The sequence below is a fragment of the Plectropomus leopardus genome, chromosome 24 (genome assembly GCF_008729295.1).
Source record: "Plectropomus leopardus isolate mb chromosome 24, YSFRI_Pleo_2.0, whole genome shotgun sequence".
Taxonomy (NCBI): Eukaryota; Metazoa; Chordata; class Actinopteri; order Perciformes; family Serranidae; genus Plectropomus; species Plectropomus leopardus.
This window is the reverse complement of record NC_056486.1, coordinates 527,535-548,177: the sequence shown is the minus strand read 5'-3', so window position 1 is coordinate 548,177 and position 20,643 is coordinate 527,535. Positions and strand designations below refer to the sequence as shown.

The 20,643-nt window shown below is 39.7% G+C and overlaps 1 pseudogene; it reads right to left on the bottom strand.

Annotated features, from left to right (window-relative positions):
- The window catches only part of LOC121963053, a 78,285-nt pseudogene that overhangs the window by 10,295 nt on the left and 47,347 nt on the right, over positions 1-20,643 (bottom strand).

The following is a 20,643-nucleotide window of genomic DNA, read 5'->3' as shown; positions in this document are numbered from 1 at the left end:
TTGGGATTTAATAGTCTTCACTAGTTTAGAGCAGAAGTATCAAAATATATATTGTGTCTGAAAGGGAAAGCCAAAGAAAAATAAAAACACTGTCTGTATTTTCCAGCCCTGCATGAAACTACGCATAGATCAGTGTTTAAAAAAAAAGGCCACCCCACTAAAACCCAGGTATTGATTTCCTTTATTCATCATTATTTCAGTTATTTTTTGGAGTTAATGTGACGGAGGTGATAAATGCCGCACATCCTCCATCGTGAGCCCCCGCCCCGCTGAGAGTCTAAATACTCTGTCTGAACGAAAGAGTCGCTCTCTGGATCGGCCCGTGTCACTCGCGGGCGTTATTTCAGGAGGCGGAGAGCTGACGGGCGTGATGGATGCCGCCGCAGCCTCCTCGCGACACTCAAACCCCACGGACGCAGAGCGGCCCCGTCAATAAGCGCTCGAGACTGATTCACTTTAAATACAGTCAACAATTTGTTCACGCTGATGGAAACTGAGGCTGGCAGAGGACATTATCGAGTCTCAGGGAGGCGCCATGTGGCACAAACAGCTGAAGCAAATCCACAAAAAGGAAAACGTCAGAAACAGAAAAAAAAAATCTTATTACTTATTTTCTGTCTTTGTTTGAGGCCAAAAACCTAACTTAAAAAAATTAAATTTAAATTCTTTTTTAAATCAAGAAAAAGTGAAACAATAACAAAATATTTTTTGATTTTTTTTTTTTTTTAAAAAAGCTGGATAACTCTAAAATAATTAATGCAAAAATATAGATTAATATGGCTTAATTGGAATTTTCTTGTGCTGGGTTCATGTGCGTTTCACATGTCTAAATCTTCGGACCATGAGCAATATGGTTTGATTTCTTTCAAAAACAATATAATGAAGTAAAAAAAAAATAAAATGAAATAAAAAGGCAAAGAGCAGCACAGCAATTTAAAAAGTATATTAAGAAAATTAAAAACCACATTTCATAAACTAAAGCAACAATATTTCTAATTATTGTATTTACAGAAGTAGAAGTTTGTTACAGAAGTATTATTAATATTATTTCTTAAGCACTTTTGCTCCAGTCATTTCCTTTGCCTTTTTTTTGTTTGACAATTGACAATTGACATTTTTTGGGTGATTTCCTTGTTTTATTTTAATTATCTAATTTTTTAAATTTTACAAATTGTGTGCTATTTTTGCGTTATTTCTTCTTAAGTTTCTCATGGCCCTTTTCAATGTTTTTGACAGAAAATATTCTTAAATTTTGCTAATACATATAGAGGAGGCTCCAGTAAGTTTTTACTTGTGTCTTTCACTTTTTTAAAGAAAATTAAACCTTTAAAGATTCAGAAAAATAAGACTTCCACGTTAAAAACTGTCCTCCAGTGGGCATCCTCTCTGCTGACGTGCTGTTGAGCAACACACTTCATGAAAACACTCCTTGTCGTAACTTTAATCTCCAAAACTCGTCTGCGTGAAAGCCGGCGCAGCTCTGACATCTGCCCACATGTGGCGACCCCATTAAGATTCAGACATAACTAATCAATCTCCTGTACAATAATTCCCCGTAATTACTCGAGATAAACATCGCACAGTCTGGGTTTGTACTTCACGATGTTAAATGAGGGCAATTTACAGAGAATTGATCTCAACTGGGAGGAAATGTATGCAGAGCGATGTGATCGATCTCTGCTCGGAAATGTAAATTCAGACGAGGAACTGAAATCTAAACAACAAAAACCGTTTAAAGACTCTCAACGTCCTGTTTGTTTATGTTGTTGTGTCAGATGTTTTTAATCATTAAGTCTATAAAATGTCCAAAAACGGATAGTTAATAATCAGTATTATAATATAGAGAACCATCACACTTGTGAAGCTGAATTTGATATTTTTATTCAATAATGTAATGAAGTGAATAATTGATTATCTAAACGTGTTTTTTAAAACCTGTCGCTGATTTTCCAGCAACTTTCTGAGCACCAAACATGTTTTTCTTTTAATAAATCAGTCGCTGATTCCAGCAGCTTTTAAGGCAAGAAATGTCAGTATTTTGTGGTGACTGGTCACTGTCTTCAGTGAATTTTTTATGTACCAAACATGGGTTTTTGGGAGCAATGTTTTGCTGTTTTTCTCGCTGCATTTTAGGCATCAAATGTAGGTGTTTTGTAGTGATGAGTCACTGTTTATACAGTGGCTTTGTTGGCCCCAAACAAGGGTAATTTTTAGAAACCTGTCACTGTTTTTAAAGTGGATTTAAGGCACCAAACATGTTTTTTTTGTAGCAATGCATCACTGTTTTCCAGCTGCATTATAGGCATCAAATGCGGATGTTTTGTAGCAACCCGTCACTGTTTTTAAAGTGGACTTTAGGCTCCAAACATGGGTGTTTTATTGCAACCTTTCACTGTTTTTCTAGCTATATTTTAGGCATTGAACAAAGGCTTTTAGTGGCGACCACGTTTTTCTTTTAGTCCTTGAGATGTAGTCGATAGAATGTCGATAGAACACATTTCAGCCATGTCGCTCCGCTCTCATTCTCCACCGATGTCTCCAAATTTCCGTTCGTTCTCATTCTCTGCTGGCGTGTCCGCCGATGTCTCTGAATCTCCACTCAGCTTTCATTCTCTGTTGGTTTTTCCGAATGTCCGCTCCGCCCTCATCCTCCATCGGTGTCTACGCTTGAATGTCAGCTCATGCTCTCATCTTATTATTTTTTTGCTTTTTTTGGGCGAATTTTTTGTTGTAAGTTGCTCTCGGCCCTCAGATGTGTTTTTTTGTTTTGTTTTGTGTTTTTAAGAAATCAAGCGTATTTGCTTGTGTCAAAGTAAACAAGAAAAAAAATGCTTTCCATACAGTCTGTAATTTCTGCCACTCTCGACATTATGACAATTACTCCACGTCATTTTGCAAAGAAACAGTTTGGGGGCCAAACCACATCTGGCACGGATCAAACCCTCTGACTTCCTGTCACAGACTCTCAGAAAAACCGCCTGGTTATTCCTCGGCGTCTAATCTTCCCGACCGATTAATTCTGCTATGTTTGCTTTCGCTGCCGTCCTTAATGACGGCTCTAAAAGGTTGTTTCTAAGTATATCCTCCAGTACAAATCTCCAACATATGTTATCTGTTTAGAAATTGGTGCTGTGGGACTTTGGGGGGGGGGGGTCTGAATGATAATAAAACGAAAAAACACGAGAAAAACATCAACGCTGCTTCCTCGAGGGATGTCTCAGCTCGGGAGGTTTATTACCAAAGACATTACCGTTGGCGGGGCTGGTGTCGTGGGACGCTAATTTGGACACTTAAGGCGCTAAAGTTGAGCTGCGGCTGACGGTGATGGTGGGGGGGGGGGGGGGGGCGGCGGGGAGGGTCAGGCGTTTTTTTGCGTTATCGGTGATCGCGGCGGCTCAGATGAAGCCGTTCAGGACCAGCAGCCGTATTCATCTCTGTTACTTCCTCTCACCTCTGGGGAGATGTGTTTATTAATGTGCCACTTCCCCTGATAAATGGACCAATGGAAAAGCCCGGCCCGACTCGCTCGCCACCCCTCCCCCGTCCTCCACAGTGATTTATATCAGCGGCCGCCGCCGGGAGGGCGAGTGTGTGTGGAGTGATTTGGAGAGTGAATGAGTGTGTGCGCGCCGCGGCCCCCGAGGCTCTCGGTGCCACTGTGGTCTGTATGTAACCAAACTGTTTGAAGCCAGAAGGTTGCAGGTTCAAACGATGCCACAGCTGCTGGGGAACATTTGGGGGGAAAAAACGCTCTGTCCCGGTTCATCCAGGAGCTTTTGAGCGAGGCCACTCAGAGGGCCGAGCATGTGCTTGTGTGTGTGCTGCACGCACTCACTTAAACTCTACACAAACAGCCAGAGATCCAGAGATGAACTACAAAACTTTATACTTACGAAAAAATGTCAAATATGCAGCAAAGCTTTGACTTTGACTTAATTTATCTATTTATTAATTGATTGCAGTGCTTGTTGTTGTTACTGTGCATTTCTTTTGTATAGTTTTTAGCATATATGGATATTTTAAATGCTTTAATGTGTTTTTACTGCTTGCACTGTAAGCTGCTGCGGCGACTGAATTTCTCCAGTGGGGATTGATAAAGGTTCATCTTATTTTGAGCTGGCGACTCAACGACAGCGCAACTTTAACACAGTTGAAAGAAAAATTAAATTATGAAAAATTTTATTGCAATGAAAAGTGGCAATTGCATTGTTCAAACCCTTTTGAAGTTCAAAGGTCAGTGTTTTAATAATGCAGTGAGATATCAACTTTTGCTGAGTTTTGCTGAGCTTGTTCAAATGATCCAAAGAGACTTCGGTAGAAACCAGGATCACGGTTTAGAAAAAAAAAAAAATCGGAGTGGTGGAAAATGTAGACTAAAGCTTTTCTGTAGCGCGCATTGAGCTGGACTTGTGTGTCCAATTATGAGTTGATTGGACTTATAATGTTAGGGTCGAGTTGCACTTTTTGGGCTTTAATTACAGCGCCAACATCTGTTAGATTAGCGTCATATTTGTTGCATTTGTTTGAAAATTTAATTTCCATGATGTGTCATCTCATAGGAATTTGCAAAAACTTTTATGAGGGAAAATAATCATAAATTGGTACAAAACTGGATTGAACCCCTAACAATTTGAAATAGTGGTAGGTGTTTTTTTGTGCATCTCTGTGCAGAAAAAAAGAAAATTTAAGGTCTTAAATTTATGGCAAAATAACTTGGTATGGTGTTTTTGCAGTGTTGCATAGTTATTTTGGTATTTTTTCATAATTTCCTGCCTTGCATGAAACTTGCTCAGGTCAGAGTTTACACTCTTTGGCAGCTTTGTGAGGCATGTTAAAGACGTTAGTTTGTACTGAAAGATGCAAGAACCTTGCTCCCTCCTCAGTAGATGTGTAAAATGTTCTCGGTTCGTGCTGTTGGCAGATGAAGTGATGTTTCCTCTCTCAGCCACATCCAACAGTTTAAGTGAATAACCGAACAGTGACACTCTGGCGAGGCCGAGGCGAGCGTGCTTTCCGTTTGTTTTGGCCCGAGCGCCTGCACAGTGTTCGGGACGGCTGGAGACGAAGTTATGACAGCTTTAGTGAGCGCTGAGCTGGACGGCTTCACGCTGCTGGCTGCCTGCGGCACACGTTTGGCCCCCGACGCCACAACACAGCAGGCTCATTCACAAACCCGCGCTCTGTCTGCTGAACCTGCGGGGAAGGGTTTAACCCGAGCTGACCGCCTGTTCAACCGCTGAGCTCTGCCGGCTGCTTCTGCTCTGACGGCTGCTTCTGCTCTGACTCCAGTGGTTGGCTCTTTGCCTAAAAGTTGTTTTTTTTACCTCTCTGAAGGCGCTGACAGATTTCACAGTTATACAGATGTCGTGTTTTAAACAAACGGAAGTACTGTCTGCGCAGCAGTCAGGTTTTTCTTAATGTTTTGTGGTTACAGTGACCTTCGTCCTCCAAAATCTAATCAGTTCATCTTTGAGTCCAAGTGGACGTCTGTGCCAAATTTGAGGAAACTTCCTTTAAAGCCTTCTTCAGCTATCACATTCAGAGGAATGAGACTGATGCAAGGTCACAGTGACCTTGACCTTTGACCTGTGACCACCAACATCCAATCAGTTCATCCTTCAGTCCAAGTGGATGTTTGTGCCAATTTTGGGGAAACTCCCTCAAAGAATTTTACGTAATATTTTCCCGATTGTATTGCTTTCTTTCTTGTTTTTAGATTGGGCATTTTTGCTAGTTTTCCCTCGTCCAGACATGTTTTTTATCTTAAAGTAAAGGGCACAGATTCATGGGCAGAAGTAACCCTGAACAGGAAGTGTCGGCAGACTAGAAGTGCAGTTGGCATCGCTCAGACAGATGACGTTACGCTCTCTGGTGTTCATCATCAGGAGTTCCCCCTCGGACACGGCTCCCCTTTTAAGGTGCAGAGCGGAGCGCCGGATCAAAGCCGGCATTTATTACATTAAATATACCTGCTGCGATCCAATGTGCCCGGCGATGGCGAACACTGGAAATGTCACGGCGGCACAATAAGTCCTCTGTGTTTATGGAAAAGTGCTGGCTCAGTGTCGGAGCGCTGTGCAGCTGATACCTGAAGGCCTCTGCCGTTTGAAGTTGTTTGACATGAAAAATGTATACAAGCCCTTTTTTTATTCATACGCCTCTCCTGTGATCTTTGTTTCATCATCCACCTGGACTCGACGGCCTGATAGGAATTTCATTCTGCTTAATCAGTGTCAAAGCAGCTCATTGGACGGAGCAGGGTGGGCTTTGCTCTGACGGCAGGACCTAAGGACGAACTATGTTAGTCTCAAAATTAGACTTAACGATATAATACGTTGAGTAATGGACAGAAAGGGTTTTTGGAGAACATTATGATGTCACAGTGAAATTGAACTTTTGGGTTTAAAATGTCATCATTTTATCCTTTTAGACATTTGTGTAAAATTTTGTCACAGTGACCTTTGACTACCAAATTATGATCAGTTCATCCTTCTAACTGGACGTTCGTGCCGAATTTGAGGAAACTCCTTCAAGGGTTTCTTGAGATATCGCGTTCATGAGAATGAGGCAAACTGAGTCGCAGTGACCATTGGCCAACAAATTCAATTCATTTCAAAGTCGATGTTTGTGCCAAATTTAAACAAATTCCCTAAAAGGTGTTCTTAAGGTAGCACGTTAAGAAGTATGACTTGGATGCAAGGTCACAGTAACCTTTTACCACCAAAGTTTAATCAGTTCTTAAGTGTACGTTTGTGCCAAATTTAAAGAGATTCCTTCAATACATTCTTGAGATCTAGCATTAACAAGAATGAGTAAATTGGAGTTACGGTGACCTTTGACCACCAAATTTAAATCGGTTCCCTTAATACCCTTAAGGTGTTCTTGAGAAAACACACTCTCAAGAATTAGACGGACACAAGGTCACAATGACCTTTGACAGCCAACTACATATCAGTTAACTATTGATTACAACTGGATGTTTTTGCGAAATTTGAGGGATTTCCCTAAAGGTGTTCTTGAGATATTGCCTTCACAAAAATGAGACAGATGCAAAGTTGCAGTGACCTTTGACAGCCGAAATGGAATAAGTTCATATTTGAGTCAAAGTGGAAGTTTGTGACAAATTCGAGGAATTTCTCTCAAGTCTTTCTGAAAATATTGCATTCTGGAGCGTGAGACAGACCGGTGGTGCATATTGATGCATGTACATAACAAACTTGTCCTGACATTCCCCATCCTTTTCCTTCAACTCTCAGCTCCCCAAAAATTGTATATAATGAGCATGTCATGTAAATTCTACTTTTTTGTGTTTTTTTTGATGTATTTCTGCAGTGCCGTTATCAAAATATCCCAGCTCTCATGCAGAAAGTGTTTCCTGTAGTGTTGAGAAAAGTTCATGGTTGTGGCACAAAGATTTACACAAAATTTGAACATCCTCTTTTTGATAAATTATAGTAGTTAAAAAGCAAACTTTGCAGTTTTTTTTCTGGCCGGGAACACCTGCAAAGTGTCACCAAAGGACAGCAAAGCAAATTAGGATTTAAAAAATAAATAACAAAGCTGATGCACACTTTCAGTTAATTTAATGTTTTTTTCTCTACGTCACTGCACAGTTTGCTTGCATTCAATATAAAGCTGTCACAGTGAGCTGAGTCATTAATTAATCAATTGTCAGAAATGAATCTGCAACAACTTTAATTGTCAAATGTCAAACTTTTACTTCTAGCTTCAAATCTGCAGTTTTCTCTGGTTTCTGCAACAGAAAACTGAATATTGTTTTGGAGAGAAAACACCATTACAACTTGTCAGATTGTAATTTGGGTTGTCATGATGGAGATAGTTTGATTGAATATTTTATGGGCTAAACGAGTGCAAATAATGAAAATTATTGTTAGTTGCAGTGTGAGATGACGTTTTTAAAAGGTTTCAGTGTTTTGAAGAAAAATGCAAACAGATAACTGAGAGCTCAGAGAGGCCAAAAGGCTCCAGCAGCTGTGAACTTTCGTCTCGTAACTCTCTCGGTTTACTCACCGTCGATGGGGGTGATGTAGTCTGACAGGTGGGCCCCCGCGGTGGCCCGGCCCCTGCATGAGCAGCTCGCCATACGGGCTCCGGTGACTGGCCATCAGGTGGTAATACTCGGCCGGGCTGCCCCCGGAGGAGGAGGAGGGAGCCCGAACAGCCCGCGGTCTTTTAAATGCTCGTGAGCCACTGTGGAGGAGACAGAGGGGGGAGGAGGGGGAGGTCAGTGAGTCAGAGGGAGAAGGAGGAGGAGGAGGTGACTGAAGGGAGGAAGGAGTGAATTCCTGCTCTGTCCCGTCTCATGCTGAGGAGATCATGAATGGGCCGGCGGGCCGAGGGGCCAGCAGGGCGGGGTCGCTGATGTGCAGCGGCCCGTGGACGTGCTCCACCCCTCCCCCACCTCCAGGCCTCTGTGTTTTCTCAAACATACGAGGAAAACTGGTATCAGTTTCTGTCTTTATTTTTATCTTTATTGTCTTTATTGACTTGACTTTTATTATTTATTATTGTCTTTATTTAATAGAGACTGGAGAATGAATGTTATTGTAAAATGACAGATTTGAATACAAGATTTGCAGTTACAGCTTCTCAGAATCAGAAAGTCTTCCTAAATTTTTCGAGAGAATACCTTGTAAAAAAAAAAAAAAAAAAAAGAAATAAAATAAATAATATAAGATAAAATTAAAGAAATGAGTTAAGATTAAATCAGATAAATAAAATTAATAACAACATAATAATAATGTTATTACTAACTGAGATAAAAACAGGGTGTTAACAGGTGAAAAACAAAAAAAGAAAGAAAAACAAAGAAATAATAAAACAATTATTAATGAGAAAAAGAATGTCAGCAGTAGGTGAGATAAACACAGGGCGTCAACAAGTTAAAAAAAGAAAAGAAAATCCCTTGTAAAAAAAAAACCCAAACAAACAAACATTTATTTAAAAAAAAAAGTAAAATAATAAATAATATTTTTTTAAGTGAAAAAAACTATCAGTAATCATTCTTTTAAATATTTTTCAACAACTGATAATTTGATAATTAAAAATATGTTTTTTGGAAAAAACAAACAAAAGAGCTATCACATAAGTATTTATTGTTTTTATTAATATTATCTGGATAAGTTTTTTTTTACCTTAAATTAATTAAAAAATATATTCAAAATTATATAACATCACACGTCAATGTAAGCCAGCTGGGCTGGGGAGGGAAAGGTTAAATTTCCTTTCGGAATATCAATATCAATATCAATAAAATTAAGACAAAAAGGAGATGACCAGAAAAAAGTGTTTAAGAAATCATAATAATGTAAAATAATTTTAAATACAATAATTCTAAAATACTTGAATGGACATTTTGTTCTAGTTTTTTATTTCTTTTATTTTTTATTTTTATTTTCTTAATCTACTTATTTCTTACAATTTGCAGAACATCTCAAGTTGAGCTCGTTGCCTCTTTTGTTTTCAAATTAAAGTTAACACATTTTCTCATGTTTAAAGGTTTAAATACTGGTGAAAGCTTCTGAACGCCACACAGGAAAAGTGACCTCGTTTTCAAATGGTTAAAACTGTTTAATTTCGTGTAACTCTCCTCATGTGTTCTCCTGCGCGTGAACATCTGCACCCAGTAAAGCGCTTTTAAAAACGTCAGAGCCGATCAGAGTTTGATGTGAATTTCTCCCGCGTTCCTCTGCAGCCTGAGAACCGAATGTCTCCCCCTCGTTCCCTCTAAGTGATCTTTCAGACGCCATTACGGCTCCGCAGCTAAAGCGGAGCAGACGAGGAGCTGGCGCTGACCTCGGCCGCTCTCACACGGTCACGTTTCAACTCCTGGATGCCGAGGAAAGACGGAGAGAAACTCCAGAGCGTTTTTCTCCATCAAACGAAACAACAGAAAGAGCAGCGAGGTCGAAGAGACGTAGAAAAAAGACTATTTGACCCTTTAAAATCTGAGCAAATCAAAAACATGGGGAGAAAGCAATGAGCAACCTCACAAGACAGGAGCCGAAAATTTGTGGGAAATTAGTTAAAAAAAAGTTTCAGGAAAAGTGCCTGAAAACAGGCACAAAAAAGGAAAGTTGCTAAAATAAATAAATACATAAATAAAAGACCTGAAAATATGCTGAAAACCTAAAAAAATGTATACTTAAAAATATAGATTTTTGGAAAATTAGTTTGACTTTTGGGGGGGGGGGGGGGGGGGGGGGGGGGGGGGGTCCAATAAATGTTAGAAATTAGGCAAAGGTGACAAGAAAATGACCAGATAATTAGTTTAAAAAGGGGGGGTCAGAAAAAAAAGAGGGAGATAATTTTTCATAAGAGCTTTATTTTTAATAATTAAAATATTGTATTCATTAAAAAAAAAAAAGACTATACATAGATATTTTTTATTATAAGCATTTTTTCAGGTAATTTATTTACTGATTTGTTTATTTATTTTTACTTTTTTTAACCTATTTTTTTTTTTTTGCCTATTTCTGGATTTTTTTTTTTTTTTTTGTATAACTAATTTCTTGCTAATTTTTGGGTTTGTGTCTTGTTAAGTTGCTCATTGCCTTCTCATCATGTTTTTCTTTTTTAAAAATTAAGCCAGTGTTTAATGTTAAGTCCAAATCCACAGCTCCGGGTGACGACAGGATGTTATCCAAACTTCCAGAAAGGTCACCTGGAAAACATAAAAAAAACCCTCCGCCTCGTCTTTCAGCGATTTGCATTCCCTCCTCTGCGAACAGTCTCTTTCTCCCCGTCGCACGGCTTCAGGCGCGGCCGCTTATTTAAGTTTAAAAGCGTCGGCACATTACCTCTGACAGACTGTAAAAGGAGATTTATACGCCGTCCCGCCGCCGCGCTCCAACCTGTTATTGTAATTCAGCGCTGAGGAAAGAGTTGTCATCGCGTCCGGGTGAATTTGGGCGGAGGAGGGGCTGGATGAGTGTTTCTCTTTTTATGGAGCTGCACAGATTTTATTTTGAAGGATCCCCTCTCTAGCAGCAGCAGGTCAAGGTTTCCCCCTCGGCTCCGGTTAAAAAACATAGTTTGTAAAAGAGTTTGTAGTAACGGCTGTCAAACTCAAGCTCAGGTCTTTTTTTTTCTCCCAGAAATTTAGAGAAGAAAAGCAACTTTTCCAACAATGCATTCACACAGCTTTCGGTTTATTCTAAAAAACTACATTCTATGCAGTATTGGAAATATATTTTATAATATAATATTTAATATTTTTACTTTTTCATGCATGCGCTGAAAGACACAGGAGGTCCTGTTTCAGTTTAACTAAACGCTTCATGTGAGAATTAAACATTTTTCCAGCTTAATTGTGTTTTCAAAATCAACCAAAGAATTCGTTCTTCAGATATACTGTTAACGAGAACAGGACGGATGAGGTCACAGTGACCTTAACTTTTGACCTATGACCACTAAAACCGAATATCTTTAACTTTTATGTCCAAGTGAATGTTTGTGCCAAATTTAAAGAAATTCCCTCAAACTGTTCCATAGATATCATGTTAACAAGACTCACAAGGTTGCAGTGACTTGACCTTTGACCCATAACCACCAAGACAAAATCAGTTCATTGTTGAGTCCAAGTGGATGTTTGTGCCAAATTTGAAGAAATTACCTCAAGATTTTCTTAGTAGTATTACTAAGTATTGCATTACGAGAATGGGACAAATGAGGTCACAGTGACCTTGATCCTTAACCTTCGGCCACTAAGATCAAATATGTTCATCATTAAGTCAAAGGGGGTGTTTGTTCCCAATTTGTGGAAATTACCTCTAAATTTTTCTTAAATATCACTTTCACAAGAATAAGACAGACAAGGTCACAGTGACCTGGACCTTTAAGCTATGACCACCAAAATGTACTCAGTTCATGGTTGAGTAATTGTGGATGTTTGTGCCAAATTTGAAGAAACTCCTTCAAGGTATTCTTGATTATAAGATGGATGCAAGGTTACAGTGACCTTTGGCCAACAAATCAAATCAGTTCTTAGTTAAGTCAACATGGAAGTTTTTGCCAAATTTGAAGAAATTCACTTAAGATATTCTTGAGGTATCATATGAATGGAACAGGAAAGGTCACAATGACCTTGATCTTTAACCTTTGACCACCAAAATCAGATCAGTTTACCATTGAGTTAAAGTGGATGTATGTGCTTAATTTGGGAAAAACTCCCTCAAGGAATTCTTGAGGATACGATGGATGCAAGGTCACGACCACCAAAATAAAATCAGATCACTGTTGAGTCCAAGTGGAAGTTTGTGCCAAAAGCAATTCCTTTGAGGTGTCCTGAAGATATCCCGTTCACAAGAACAAGACAGATGAGGTCACAGTGACCTTGATCTTTAACCTGTCACCACCAAAATTGAATCGGTTGGTCGTTGGCTTGAAGTGAACGTTTGTGCCAAATTTGGAAATAATCCCCCCAGCTGCACCCACCCAGACACAGTTTTCTGAGTCCAGGCTCTCGTTCTTTGACTGTTGTAGAAATAAAAACGATGAAAGTTGAACTCACGGTCGGCGGGGCTGAGTCCTCTGGCCGCGGAGATCATGGACAGGGTCGGGCTGCTGTGCACGGAGCGTAGGTAGTGCTCCATGTGGGGGTTGACGTATGGGTGAGGTGGGGCTGAAGGGCGAGTCGCCGGTAGCCACGGCGGCCGGCGAGAGGCGGATCAGGGAGATATCGGAGATGACGGGGGCTGCCGGCCAAACCTGCAGGGCTGAACGACGGGAGAGAAAACATGAAAAACCCATAAAAAACAGATATAAAGTTTCAACAGAGCATGTGTTGGAGACTACTTTCAGCGGCGGATCAGTCCGTGTTTGTTGCTTCAGTGCACACCTGATCCTCGGTGTGGGGAGTGAGATCACGTCTGTTGAGCGTTTGATCTGAGTGAGTCAGAGGACGGGGTGAGGGCGAGGTCAGGGGGACGAGCACACGTGTTGTACGGCGAGCAGACACCTCTCCGGGTTACGCTTGTGCCCGCGGGGCGCCTGTCGGTGTCGTTTATCCTGTGAGCTCATCTGCAGGCTGGTTCAGGGACGGGTGGGATTTTTGGAAGTCTGATTAAAGAGCGCAAAGCTGACAGCAAGACTCTCGCTTTTAGTCTGTCTTTGGGATTTTTAAAAAATTTGATTCATGAGTTTTTTCAAACTTCTCATTTTTTGGATGAGTTTAACCCTTTAAAACCTGTGGTATCTTTAAAAAAAAAAATGCCATGATTGCAAGACATTTATAAGAAAGAAATTACCTAAAGAGGGAAAGATTGTAATATTATGACTCTTTCCTTGAAAACATACTACTTTATTCTCATTGAACTACAACTTTATTCTCATAATATTATGACTTTTTACAATTTAGTCCTTGTAATATTAAATTTTTTTGTGAAATATTATAACTTTATTCTCATTAAATTCCGACTTTATTCTTGCAATATTTTAACTTTTTCGTGAAATATTATGACATTTTTTCTCATTTACTTCCAACATTATTCTTGTAATATTGCAACCTTTTTCTTGAAATATAATTATTTATATTCATTACATTATATTATTCTCATAATATTCTGACTTTTTTTGTAACATAATGTATGTATGTAAGTAAGTACATAGTTTAATAAGATAGTAAGTATGTAAGTCAGTAAGTATGTAGGTAAAAATAAGTAAGTAAAATACATAAGTATATAATTACTACTGTCACATGGTAAAAAAAACTTTGTTAAGAGTTCTGAAGATTTTGTTTTTCATGAAATCTCAGGTAGTTTAATATGAGAGTACCAACAGAAATGAAGGGTAAAGGTGTCCTAAAACTTCCCAACATGTGATCAAAACAATGAAACGTGATATGAAGTCCTCATCTTTTAATGGTCGGAGTATTTTCTCCGTGTTGAGGCGATCAAAGTGAATTCAGCTGCTGTGTGAGCTGATAAACCTGCAGATCTTTGCGTCCTCGGCGTCTCTCACCTGCCCGCTTCATTACAAACACACACTCTCCATCATCCAGCGTCCCAGAGACGCCTCATCACCTCGCAGCCAAAGTGCTGGATTGCATCATGTTTTTCTTCTTGCAGAAGATAAAGAGCTGATTTTCCACCAAAAACATAATCAGGCCCTCAGTGTGCGTGTGAAATATTGATGCTCTCATCGTGTAACGGCCTGCAGGTGAGCTGTCTGACTGCGAATCAACACGCTTTGTTTACCGCCATAACAAGCCGCTCCAACAATCAGTCATAAATATTTCTCTCTTCACAGCTTAAAAACGGCTTTGTTTAAGAGCTCGCCGCTCCGTAAAGCAGAGGGCACGCTTCTGAGCCGCGCTCACTAACGCATCTGATATTCAGATATTCACCGAGCGTATGGCTGCGGGGAGCGTTCAACGCAACACAATGCCCGGCCTCTGGAGCGTGGCGTGGTCCGGCGCCGGGCAGCAGGCCGAGACCAGAGAGCGGCCCGGCAGGGGTTAATTTCTGTTTCTCCAGGACACTCAAATACGCCTGGTTTCCATCCAAACCGTGGGGAAAAAGCAACAAGCAACGCAACTCCAAAATTAGGCAGAAATTAGTAAAGTGTCCAAATCAGCAAAAAATTCAAACACACAAACAAACAAAAAAAATGTAAAAAAGCAGACAAGTTTTGAAAAGTGCTTAAAAATGAATAATTTGTGACATAATTTTAAATATATGATGAGGATAGTTTTTTCCCCTAGCTTTTTGATTTTTATTCCCTAGACATTTTGCCTAGCTTTCTCCTTTTTCCCAAAATTTTCACAGATTTTTAAAGATATTTTTTTTTCCCTTTGACAATTTCTTTTGCATTGTTGTCCTAGTTTTACCCCATTTTCCCTCAAAATTAGCAAAGTTATAAAAGGGAAAAATACAAAAATTAAAATTTTTTCCCTAGCTTTTTCCTTAGACATTTTTCCGAACATTCTCCCTTTTCCATGAGTTTTTTTTTTCCCATTTTTCCCAGCTTTTTGTTTTTTCCCTAGACATTTTCGCTTGAGCTTTTGTCCCAAGAAATTGTCACAGGTTTAAAAAAATATTTTTTTCCGAAGATATTTTCCCTTTCCCATAGCTTTATCTTTTTTCCCCCCAAAATTAGCAAATTAATAAAACAAAACAAGAAGAACAGAAAAAAAAGTTGTTTTTAAGGAAAACAGGATTTGAAAAAATAATTTAAAACTATTTATGTTACATAATTTAAAAATATATGATTATGATTATATATGCTTTTCCCTAGCTCTTTCTCTTTTCTCTTTGGTTAACAGGAACACACAACGTGAGCATTTTTTTTTGTGACTGAACTGCAGGGAGGTTGTGTATTTTTGGAGAAAAAGAGGGACCTCGGAGCAGCGGGGTTTGTTTTTGGGATAACAGGCTGTTGGACAAATTGGCTTTTGGTCCATTTTTTTGGGACTAACGTGGCCGTTGTAAAAATGGGTAGTCCCCGAGGAGACAGAGGTGAAACATATTCTAATATTTTAAAGCAGCAAAAAACAGCAAAGACTCACATTAAAGGAGTTTCCAAATTTTGCATTTTAAATGCTAAATTGTTGAAAATGATTAATCGCTGAGTAAAAGTAAAATCTGAGATGTGTGCATGAATTCTTCTGCATGCACCTAAAGTGTTTTTTTTCTGTTTGTACCTGCTGTTGTGTGTGTGTGTGTGTGTGTGTGTGTGTGTGTGTGTGTGTTTTTTGTGGGCGACACCTGAGATGAATTACAGTGTGACAGTGAGTCTCGTCTCCGGTGTCGGGCTCAGGGAGCGCTCTGATTTAGATAAATCACGCCGTCCAGCGTGCCGCTGAATAAACTCCCACTGTAGGTTTATGAGTCTGCTGCTGCAGCGGCGGCGTGGAGCGGACGCCTCAAACTTAACAGGCAACACCCCCCTCCACCCCCCCCCCCCCCCCCCACCCCCCCCCCCCCCCGAACGCCTTCCTCCGCATGCAGAGGAAAAAATGACCTACATACAAACAAACAAACAGATCACGCTGCTGCAAATCATGGCCTCCTTAAAAAGTCAGTCCATCATCTCGTCCTCAGAGCCGGACGCACATTTTTCATCCAACAACTCTACTTTTTTTCAAATGCGTTTTTGCAACAAAAAAAGGAAAACTTTGCAAAGAAACTTTGCAAACTTGTTAAATTTGCCGCAAAATGTCAGCAGGAGAAACAAACGATTGTGTCTCTGCTGAAAGAGAAAATAAATTCTGCTGAGCCGAGAAAGTTTCACAAGAGTCAAGAGAAGAAGTTCAGGAGCCCCAAAAAGGTTTAATGTCGATCAGCTGACTCTTAAACTCTTTAAAACCTGGATTGACAGCAGTTTTCTTTTGCTGCATTCAGACTCTTTTCACATATTTAAACCTTCAAACTCATATTTGATTTCTTTAAAAAAAAATGTGGAAAAGGTGCGATAAGTAACTGCAAATTGGAATGATTTGTTTAAACTACTTTTTCAAAAAGATAGGAAAAAATTCCCAAAAACTAGAAACCTTTTTTTTTTTTTTTTTTTTAAACTTTTTTAAAACTTTTTTCTTAGGTTTCTTTATTTTGTAGTTTTGACTTTTTATTTATTTTTTGCTAATTTAAAGATAAAATAAAAATAAATGAAATAAAATCCTTATAATGTGCCAAAACCTTAGAAATGTCCTAAAATCCTAAAAAATCTCCCCAAATCTGAGAAACGCCCTGCAGTCGCTGACAAACCGTGCTATTTTATGAGTTCGGGATGAGAGCAGGCCTGTTTTGGAAAAGACGCCATAAGTGTCTTTTGGCATCACTGTCTGACCCCAAAATCACCGGCCAAGTGCCGATATTTGGCGAATTTGGGATGAGAATGAGCTGGTGATACTGCACAGACACGTCAGCAAGAGAGAAGAAAAACTGACAAGACAAGAAAAAAATGAATAAAAGAATTATACCAATAAAAAATGATAAATAAATTGGCTGGATTTCTTACAAAGGTACTGAAAAACGTTACAAGAACTTAAACAAAAAAAGACAATTAAAAAAAGAAAAACAAAATTAGTATTGAATATGTTAATGATATTAATAAAATTGTATAAATATATATAGATAAAATTGTTGATAATAATAATAGTAATAGAACTGTGAATATAGTTTTTCTGGACACTTTTCCCAATATTATTACTATTATTAATATTATTATTATTAATAATATTATTATTACTGTCATAATCTCTCTTTCTCAACACATTTCAGGTTGTTTTCTTTCCGCTAATTTCTTGAAACTTTTTTGACATTACTTGTAAATTTTCTCAGCCTTTTTACCCCTCTTGTTTTTTAAAAATTAAGCGATCCATCTTTCTTTGGTTTTTAAAGGGTCAAAAAACTTGTGAAAGGCGTCTGAACGAAACTGATGTCGATCCAGGTTTCAAAGGGTTAAAGCGGAGCTGTTGTGTCGTGGCGTCGCTCGGGGAAGGTCAGCTTAACGATGATTTCTGAGCTAAACTGACGTCTTTTTGAGCTGTAGGAGCTGCAGGCTGAAGTTTGTCACAGATGTCACAGATGTCTCACATGTCTCCGTCCTCAGAGACGCCGTCACAGAGGAGGAAGTGCTTCCCCCCCGTGCTCCTGCTACTTCCTCTCCTCACTGTCATCTGCGGCGGCGAGGAGAAAACCCTCCTCGGTATCCGCAGGAAGGGAAAAAAAGAGGCAGCTTTTTATGACAGGCTTGACAAAATAACCAGCCCTCTCATTACGGTATATGCAAACAATGATAAAGGGGACGGCGCGGAGATGTCATGTTAGACAATCAAGGAGGGGACCTCTGACACGCTGCCACGGGCGGATAATAAAGTGCCGCGCCAGGCGACAAATGACACCGCACTTAATTTGCTGCGCAATGTTCCTGTAATTAGGTGAATTTGGCACAGGCAGGGGGGAGCGACAGCCAGATCAAGGTCTTGATGAATTAGGGGTCCACTGTCAAGATCAAATCACATTAATCAAGGTGGCCGAGTCCGCGGACAGCCCCCCCGCTCCCCTCCCCCGCCCTCCACTCTCCCGGCCGGCGTGATGAATAGCCCTGCTTCCGCCAGGCGCGAAGTATGCATCACCATCAAATCTGTGCATCTAAATGTAAGAGCACTATTTGGAGAATTCTATTGACTTTTTTTGTCCCGGCGCCAGTTTTTCTCCCGTGATAAAGTAACTTTGAGCTGTGGCAGGAGGCTCGCCGCTTCGCTGCAAAGTGTGCCGACGGCTCCACGCGCTCTGTTTGGCGTCCGCGCTCCGGCTCGTAAAATCACTGCTCCGTAATCAGCAATTAAAACAAACAATTATCTCTTTAAATCATGCTGACAGCTCCGATTTCAAAGCTTCCTCTTGGCACGTGAACGCATCGCACTGCACTCTCAACACGAGTCTTCATTTGAGCTGCGTACGGCAACAAAAAAGGCCACTTCTACCAAAATTAAAGTGTCTCTCTGCAGATATAATGGTTTCATTTTATGAGCGCAGCAGCAAAAATGAACCTCAACAATGCACGGCCCCAACAGAGGTCCAGCTAAGTGCTTAAATCCATGAAATGTATTACAATCTGAGAAACATCCCAGAATCTTAAAAATATCCCAAAATCTCTAAAATGTCTTGAATCCAAAAATCCAACCGAAAATCCTAGAAATAACCAAAAAATTAAAACAACGTCCTAAAATCTGAGAAACATCCTAAAATCCAGCTAAGCGCCTGAATGTGCTAAAATCCAAAATCTTAGAAATGTCCTAAAATCCAAGAAACGAGCTAAAATCCTTAAAAAATTCTTAAATCCTAGAAATGTCTTATACCTAGAAACATCCTAAAATCCTAGAAATGTCCAAAAATCCATAAAATGTACTACAACCTGAGAAACATCCTTAAATCCGATAAATGTCCTAAATCCTTGAAATGTCCTAAAAACCTAAAATGTGCAAAAACCTTAAGAAACATCCTTAAATGCTAAAAACGTCCTACAATCCTAGAAATGCCTTAAAATCCTTGAAATGTCCTAAAGTCTAAGAAACATCCTTAAATCCTAGAAATGATCTAAAATTCTAGAAATATACAAAATGTCTCTGCATGTGTTGTTGGCCCAGTTTGAACCTCACCGGTGCACTTTTAAACAAGAAATGTCTTCGTATTTTTGTTGTTTTTCATCTTAAACTGAATTAAAAAAATAAAACCAAAAATCTCCCACACTGCTGCAGCAGAAAAACAACAAAAAGCAAACGTGATTCTTCAGCACATGAATGCGTTTTTGGCACAAATATCAGAGTTGAATGGGGCTCAGCGCTGTGTGTAACCTCAGCATCCCTCAGGAAAATAAATGGGGTCTCTTACTGCAGCCGGACTCACCGCCGGCGCTGCTGCTGCTGCTGCGGCGGCGGCACACGCAGCCCGTGCTGTGACCTCTATACTCTGGGAGTTTAATTATGGCGCTGGCTCGGGGGCAACATGGCCTGCACCACACAGATTAGCTCCACAACAAGCCATTAATGAATATAAAGAGGTGCTGCACGCAGGTTGGCCGTGTGATGTCATCCGTGATGGATCCGGCCCTGCTGATCGCCGCTAATGGAGCGAGCTGCAGATTGATACGAGCCGGCCGACAGAGATTTATTTCTTCTTTTTACCTTTTACCTTTTTTAGTACATTTACTTTTCAGCTACTCAAGTACTTACATTTTACAGGAGAAAACAACGTCCTTTTTACTTTGCTTCAGCTATTTGACATCTGGAGTTATTCAAACAACTACAACTTCTTTGCAGAATAAGATTTTACAAGCAAAATATGATCGATCGTAACCCCACATCATTCAAAAACACACGCAGTGAGCAACTTGGTAAGAAATTGCAAGAAATTAGTAGATTTAGAAAATGATTTTTAAAAAGCTAGGGCAAAATGTTTGTCGGTTGTTTTGTAGCAACCTGTCACTGTTTTTCCAGCAGCTTCTTAAGCACTAAACATAGTGTTTTGTACCAACTTATCGCTATGATTCCCTGGCTTTTAAGCCATGAGATGTGTCTGTTTTGTGGGTGTTGTGTCGCGACCTGTCCTTGTTTTTGCAGCAGCTTTTAGGCATCAAATGTGATTGTTTTGTAGCAAACATCACTGTTTTTTCAGCAGCTTCCTAAGCATGAAACATAGGTATTTTGTAGCAACATGTTAGTTTTTCCAACAGCTTTTAGGTGCCAAATTTCAGTGTTTTGTACCAGCCTGTCACTGTGTTCTTCCAGCTTTTTAGGCTCCAAATTTGCCTGTTTTGTAGCAACATGTCTGTGTTTATCCAGCAGTTTTCAGGCTCCAATCCTGGGATTTTTGTAGTGACCCATCACTGTTTTTCAAGGAACTTTTTAGGCACCAAACGTTGCTGTTTAGTAGCGACTTGTGACTTATTCTCTATTGGCTATTAGAGACCAAACTTGTGAGTTTGGTAGCCACATATCACTTTATTTTCAGCAGCATTTTAGGCACCAACTGTACATATTTTTATTTTTTTTAGTGACCTGGGTTTTTGCAACAGCATTTTAGGCATCAAAAGTGGTTGTAAAAAAGTGGTGCAACTCACCACTCTTTTCCTGGAAACTGGCATTGAAAACTTTATTTTTTTAATTACTATGATATTGGT